This window comes from Castanea sativa, chromosome 3 (assembly GCF_040712315.1).
Source record: "Castanea sativa cultivar Marrone di Chiusa Pesio chromosome 3, ASM4071231v1".
In the NCBI taxonomy this organism is placed as follows: Eukaryota; Viridiplantae; Streptophyta; class Magnoliopsida; order Fagales; family Fagaceae; genus Castanea; species Castanea sativa.
This window is the reverse complement of record NC_134015.1, coordinates 8,739,244-8,747,223: the sequence shown is the minus strand read 5'-3', so window position 1 is coordinate 8,747,223 and position 7,980 is coordinate 8,739,244.

The following is a 7,980-nucleotide window of genomic DNA, read 5'->3' as shown; positions in this document are numbered from 1 at the left end:
TAGGTTTGCAATCTTGATGGATTTTGAGATGTTTAGCATCAAATCTATGTGGGCAGTGGGTCACAAACTCAGAGCAAGATATTATATTCTTTTTTATTTTCTTATTTTTTACTCAGAAAGAAAAAAGCTTAAAAGGGACCCCTAACAAAAAAAATTAAAGTTTATTTGTCCTTTACTCCTTTTTTATCATTACTATTTTTTCATGTTCTACTAAAAAACTTACAATTTACTAGACCCTAAACCTAAACCCTACTAAAGCTGTTGGCCGTGTGTCAGTGTCACAAGCTTAGAGCAAAGATATTATGTTCTTCATACTTTTTTTTGGTTACATTGTTTAATAAGTGTCTGTTTGCTTTTGATTCTCAAAAAAAAAAAAAAGTGTCTGTTTGCTTTTAAATTGGTCAATTGACTGTGAAAGCTTACAATTTACATCCTCAAATAATACAAAAACATCAATGTGCTATTTTCAGTAATATTTATTATAATTAACTCACCTAAAAAGGCGTTGTGTCAAACTGAGTATTGTAAAAAAAAGCAGACATTATTTTTAGACAGATTAACGACTAAAATGTGATGGTCCATAACGAAGGGGTATATTGATATTGTTTTCCATCATCTTAATGGTGTAAAATCTACTTCTTAAAAAAAAAATTTCGGGTGTAAAATGCATTTTAATTTTTGGACAGGTTTATCTTATTTAATGGTCACGGTGGATTGTAATTTCAAAGGCCCACTATAAATCGTGTTACATTTGGGAGGCAAATGTACGTGGGTTGTGAAGGCCACATGTGCTCTGATGCAAGCCCAAGTCCATGGATCTTGCATCTATTATTGCTAGCCCAGGTTCTTTTGTTGTCGAAAAGTTGATAGACTTGGCCCAATCTAATCTGGCCCATTGTTGTCGAAAAGTTGATAGACTTGGCCCAATCTAATCTGGCCCATTAAATATTCTCTCTCTCTCTCTCTCTCTCTCTCTCTCTCATGAATGACGGACTCATTGAAGGAATAAGTAAATTCGCATTGATCTTTGATTCAAATTGTATGTCGCTAAATGACATTTGATGATTTTTGTGACAAAAGAATTTAGTGTCTGTTTGGCACTACTTATTTTTGCCAACTTATTTTACTATTTAACTTATTTATACTACTATTAATGGATTCCATTATACTTTTTAGTACTATTTATGAGTCCTACTGTATTATTTCAATTAATTTTTACCTTTATCTACAGTACTTTCAGCAAAAAATTTTCAGTTTCAACAAAATAAGCGAATTCCAAACAGATCTTAATCTCAGAGTTTTGTATTTACTTTAGTGCTCGTTTGGTTCAGCCTTTTGAGCCTAAGCGTGTTATTGAACCCAAAATTGAAAATCTCCAAACCATTTATCATACAAATCACATTAGAATATAATTACATCATTAAATATTGATCACCGAGAATTTATAAATTTACAGATGTGAAGGACATGCATCTTTCTCTTTCCTTTGTTTTCTTTTTGAAAAGGATGCCATTTACTTTAAAGATGTCTTCAATGCATCTATTAGTACAAATTTGTAGGATGTTATCTTGGAAAATATTATTCTCACAATTCTTATATACATCTTCTCTATATGTCTCTCATCATTCATATTTAGTTGATTTTGAAATTAAAATTACTAGATGTAATACCGATTACATAGATGCATGGGAGGCATACATTGAATGGGTGAATGTAAAAAGTATATCTGCAAATAATAAAATTTTTTTTCATAAAAAAAAAATAAAAATAAATAGAGAATGAGAGTATGCGTGTCCACTCAACCTCTTGAAGGCCATAATGCATAGCTTGAAAAGGCCCGCTGTTCTTTGGAGAACAAAGGGTTTCTTTTTTTTTTTTTTTTGTTGATATAGTAGAACAAAATTAACAATAGGTCAAAGCGTTAAAATTAGAATGGTATATGGCATTGAACTTGTAATTTTTCTGGCTTATGATTAGATGCTGAACAAATGTAAGAGCCAACTCCTTTAAAAATAATAATAATTAAAAAAAGAGGATTATTTTTTTTTTTTGAGAAGAAAAAGAGGATTATTTATCCCTTCATAATCATACCTCAAGAAACTATTTGAAATTTTAAACAAGGAAAATGCAGATATGATACATAATTTCCTCATCTTATTTCTGTTGTACTTGTATGATAATACAATTTTTTTTTATAAAAGAAGCCAAAACCATTTATTTATATATATATTTTTAAATCACTAGCATTGTAAAAGCAAACAACAGAAATGACTACATCAAATGGGCACTAGATAAATGTTTGTTGGATTCACAACTGGCTTTAGTAGCTATGGGATTGCCATAACAATTCTGACTCACCGATTCTTTGAACTTAGTGAGTAAAATATTATTATAGTAACGCTGAGATAAGAAAGTCACTTTAATTCTCATTCCTATCGTATATTTTCGTTCTATTTTTTTTCTTAAAATGATAAAAGAGCATTAGGAGGAGTTCCGTGACTTCCGTCCTTGTCTTTGGTTGCAGCACTTGGTCCAAAATGTGGCCTATGTCTGCTGGCTCGCTGAATGCCCAAGACAATATAAGTAGTATATATTTTCATGACTCAGGACATATTATGTTGAAGCAATTATCTTAAAGCAAACCAAAAGTTAAAATAGTTATTTATTTGCTACTCCACTGTATAAAACTCAAGTTCTCAAATTGTTGAGGCTGCGACTTCTTAGTTTTAAAAGATAAGAATTTTTTTTTGACAACTGAAAGTAAAGAATTATCAGTTTTATAACTTTTTGTTTCGGTCCTTGTAATAAAAGATTGATTGTAGGTACTTTGTGAGAAAAGACGGAAAATTTGAATGCTTTCCTTTAGATTCTTTTCAAATATATCATTTATTTGACCCTATTCCAAAGAAGTGGCAACTACAAACCAACACGTTTCCTAGGTCAGGTACCTACCTATTTTTTTAATTAATGTGGTAAAATTAGACATAGAACCCCCAATCCTGAAGTAAACATATGCAATTAGTTAGAGTTTTTTGGTGCACCCGTTGAAACTACAAGTCGGGTTTAGTGCAAGATTGGTTGACTTGCACGTACTGTGAGTTTACCTTTTATTTAATGGTTGGTATCTCATGTGTCAGGTGTATGAGACTAATCTTTCATAAGTAGGTAAACTCTATACGTATAGAGCTCACCTACCTGTAAGAGACACGTCTCATACATATGGTGCATTAGAGATTTTTCCTTTATTCAAATTGATTTTTTATTGCTTGTTTTGATTTTTTAACTCTGTAAATATTCTTCTAAAAAAAAAACTGTGTAAATATGCTTCGCACTCTTACTTGCTTTTTTTTTTCTTATCTTTTTTGTGAGTTCTATTATTCTCACATGCACTCATGGTCATGGGTTCTACTTCTCTATTAACTAGGTCGAGTCTTAACAGCATAAACGTGCACTCTCACAACATTTTTTTTAAGATGTGTTTGAATATTACTTGTTTTGTTGAAAACTGTAAACATTGTAGCAAAATAATTTTTAAATGTGTGAATAGTACTGTAGGATCCAGTTTTAAAGTTTTTTTAAATAAATTATTTGTGGGTCTCATGAACAGTGCACGAGACCCACTTGTGGTGCTCTTCTAAAAAAAGAAAAGAGCCAAAATGTAGATGCTTCAGTTTTTATCAGTATCCAAACGGTACTTAATGGATCAAAATTGGTTCTTCCCACCTCCACACGTTTTAAGACTTCTTCAACCGTTTGAAAAAAGAAGGGGGCAAGCTGACTCAAGTCTTCTTTGGACTTCAACCTTGTGCATAACTCACTGGTAAGATAGCTACTCTTCTTTGATTCTTACAAGCTGACTCAAGTGTTGCATATAAAATCAATTTTCTTTTTATGCTCATGAATAAACGGCAAAACAGTATATTCAATCATGGTTTTAAACAGTTTCAAGCACGAACTTAATAATATTCAACGTCAGTCATTGAGGCACACGAGCTTGATCACCAAAGAGGAAACGAAAGTTCCATGGTTTGGTTGCTGGTCAAGATACGATTTCTGGAGAGGTAAGGGTTCAAAATTGTTATTATACTGTAAATTCTTACTATTTTTCGAGAATATTATTACTTTTTGGCTCTAGCCCTAACATAACTAGTTTTGATACCACATGTAAAATTCAACAAAAACGTTCAAGTAATTGGAACACAAACAATTATTAGAAAAATAACATTTTATTTACACACTTTCCACGCTTTCAAGACTACTCTTGCTAGTTAAAAACCTTACACTACCTTAATATATTAGACTGAGCACTAGTTCAATAAAAACAAGAAGTTCCATGGAACCCCAAATCTTTAATTTGATAACAAGAAATTTGATTAGTTAAGCTAATTCAATGAAAAAAAGAGTTTTCCAAACTATTGATTTCTATTATATCTAATAGTGAGTAAAATATTGTTGCTACATCAGTAAAATATAGTTTTTGGAAACAATAAATGTCAAAGTATGAGAATTACTTAGTTGTAATACCTGGTGAAATTATCGTTTTACATGGAAGAAAAAAAAAATCAAAATTTTAATGTTTATTAGCATCATTTGAAATTAAATCAAAGTTATTTTTTGTGTGTAATTAGTTTGTATTGAAAATTGATAATATTTTTTATAATGCCGTACAGCTAGTTATATGACTATACTATAGGCCAATACACAATCAACCTTAAAATTGATGGAAAAATTCCAAGAAAAGAAAAAGAAAAGAATGGTCATAAGGTCATTATAACAAAATTCATTATTTTTCTCGTTTAGACATTGTTGAATATCATAAATTAACCACAAATGGTATCTGAAACCTTAATTAGCTGCATAATAACAAAGTCTACAACAAGTTTTGAAGGGTAATATTCAAGAAATTCTCAGATCTGTGAGATGCAAAAAATATAGAATAAATATGCGCTAAAGAAAACAATCACATAAGACAATATTAATATGGTTTGGTAATATGCCTACCTCCAAAGAGTTGCAAAAATTTTACTATTCTCAGAGAAAAATACAAGATATGACAGTACAGTTCTCTCTCTAAAAAACAACATACCTAAACCCTAATCTCCAAAACAAAATTTTTTTTTTTCTATTTTGCACATAGGATTCAAAAAATCTCTTATTAAAGACCATAACAATATTACTTTAGGTCAGTTCATAATCTGAATAAAGACACAAGTGGATAACAAGTTACAACATAATTGTTTTCAGCTCCAGTCCGGTTATATACTTACCCAGATGTAGCTGTGGTTTCTTTAGGTCCTTTTCACTAAAAAAGACAAAAAAACTTTCACTTAATTAATTAGCTATCTTAATCAATATTCTTATCCGTATCAACATCAATCTTGACTTTATAGGTAAAGGTTTTGTGGCCTTTTTGATAGCAAATTACGAACTAATCTTCCACGAGGGTTTCTTATCCTTACGCTATGCAAAAATAGATGCTACAAATAAAACAAGGTTACTTTTTCACGCGGAATACAAAATAAAACGACACAAACCTCCTTTTTTTGTTGTTGTTGTTGTTGTTGTTGTTGTTGTTATTTTTAATAACGACATAAAACTCTCAATCAAGGTGATGGTATGAACAGTATTCATGCCCAAAGAATGTAGCTGGAGCTCGATGGTTCCATCTAGGGCTGTAAATGAACCAAGCCCGATCGAATAACTCAGGCTCGACTTGATAAAAACTGAAAAGCTTGTTCATGTTTGTTTGTTTATAAATAAGCCAAGTTTGAGCTTTAGTTTTAAGCTCGTTTGATAAACAAGCCGAGCTCAAGCAAAAAAGTTTGTTCATGAACAAACTCGTGAGGTATTAGGCTTGATACACAATAATTCAAGCATAAACTCATTTATAAGTTTATATATGTTAGCTAAATATACTCATTACTCATATTTTAATAATGACGTGGCTAACATGAGACCACTACTTATATTACCTTAATTTTTTCCTTTCCTTTAAACTGATCAAGAACCACTTTAGACTATAGTTACATTTAAAAATAAATAAATAATTAAGTAGGCCATATATGATCATTCCCTATCAATCATCTAAAGTAAAGTTATGAAACACGTTAGTATTTTCTCATTTATAATAGTTACAAACAGATATTTTTCTATTATTTCACTATCTAACGTGAATGTAAAAATTATATTTTGAATAATTGCTGAAGTTGTAGACAAAAACTGATGAATGAATAAATTTAATTATGTAAATTATTAATTTGAATAATAGCTAATCATAAGTAAGACTAGATGTATGATAAAATGAGTATGACTATTTTATTTTTTCTTAATTTTAGAGATTTAAGCATTTAATAATGTAATTTTTTTAGATCTTAGGCTCAAAAACTTGATCTGAGCTTGATATTAAGCTTGCGTTTAGCTTGACTAATTAAACAAGCCAAGCCAAGCTCAAGTTTTTTAGTTTTCCCATGAGCTTAAGCTCAAACACTATTTTTAGGCTTGTCACAAGCTCAAGCCAAGTTTAAGTTTTTTATTTTTCTTGACGAGCCAAGCTTGAACATGCATTACTTGACAAAGTTCGGCTTGTTTATAGCCCTAGTTCCACCTTAAAAAAAAAAACTAAAACAATGAAAACCATCACCCCACATAATTTTTGAAGTGAAGCTTGGTGTTGAGGTTTAGGAACTTCCATATTTGAAACCTCCCTCATGTGCCAAAAGGAAAGGGGTTTCACAAACTGTGTGCAAAAACATTGAAGAGCAAATTAATGCATATCCCCCAAGGTACCTTCAAATGTGCCAATAGCCAAAGCTAAAATAGAGTCCAACCAAAAGAACAAAGTGCAAAATATCCAAGCTAGTTATCTTCAAATGTGCCAATAAGCATAATATTTATCAGAAGTACGATCCATATTGATCAACTCCAAGTAGTGATGGAACTTGAACTCAGGTGATTACCTTTATAAGCAAGTTGAATTAAGAAATCTTCTTCCAATATTTATCTGACTTCTCTTTAGCTTTGTCATTTAGTCCAACTTTTATTGAATTAAGAAATCTATAACTTCGCATTAGCACATATCCAAGTTGTTCATTCCATCAATTTTTTTTAATCTCAAAATTTTACATTAAAGACTATACAAGTCCTAATTGCCAAAATTTTTATAGAGAACTCACTTATCTTTCTTTAGAATGATTATATTCATGAACCACATAGAAATAAATCTTCAAAGAGAACAAATCCAAATGCCTAAGTAGCAAACTTTGGTTTTGAAATAAGTTTGTTGCGTGAACAAACCTCTAAAAGCACCCCCACACAAGATTGATTATAACAACTATTACGGGTGTGAGAAAGTTCTAATAAACAAGCAGCAGGAATATAAAAAATTAAAAAAAACTAAAAACTAAAAAAGGACCACACCAAATTAAAAAAAAAAAAAAAACTAAACACACAGAGAAGAGAAGAAAACCAAGGCTTTCGAGGTCTAATAATAACCTATAAGCATAAGTGGCCGATGATAAATTCATTATATCACAAATAGACTACAAAGTGTTTATATACTCACTAATAACAAATCTCTCTAATTATCTCTTCAAAGTCTCTCCCTAAGGGAGGACTCTTTGACTAAAACCACAAAACCTTTCTATTTATAAGACTTTGAAATTCATTCCTTATCAAACAATGATTCTTCACTTCTTTGACAAGGAATAAAATTTCTTCCATATCAATAAAAAAACAAAAAAAATTTAGTATGAATCAAATTTTAACAAATCTCCAACTTGACTTGTATTTCACTAAGTAATCTGTTTTCTTATGATAGGGGTTTCACCTAATAATCCAAATTTTAAATTCAAAGCGTCACAAATTGAGTCAAACTCTAGTACAACTCAACCGAATTAAAATGAAATTTCAAAGTGCCTAAATAAGATGAATTATACTTAGTGAGCAAAACGATAGTATATAGATAAAAGACTAATACAACAT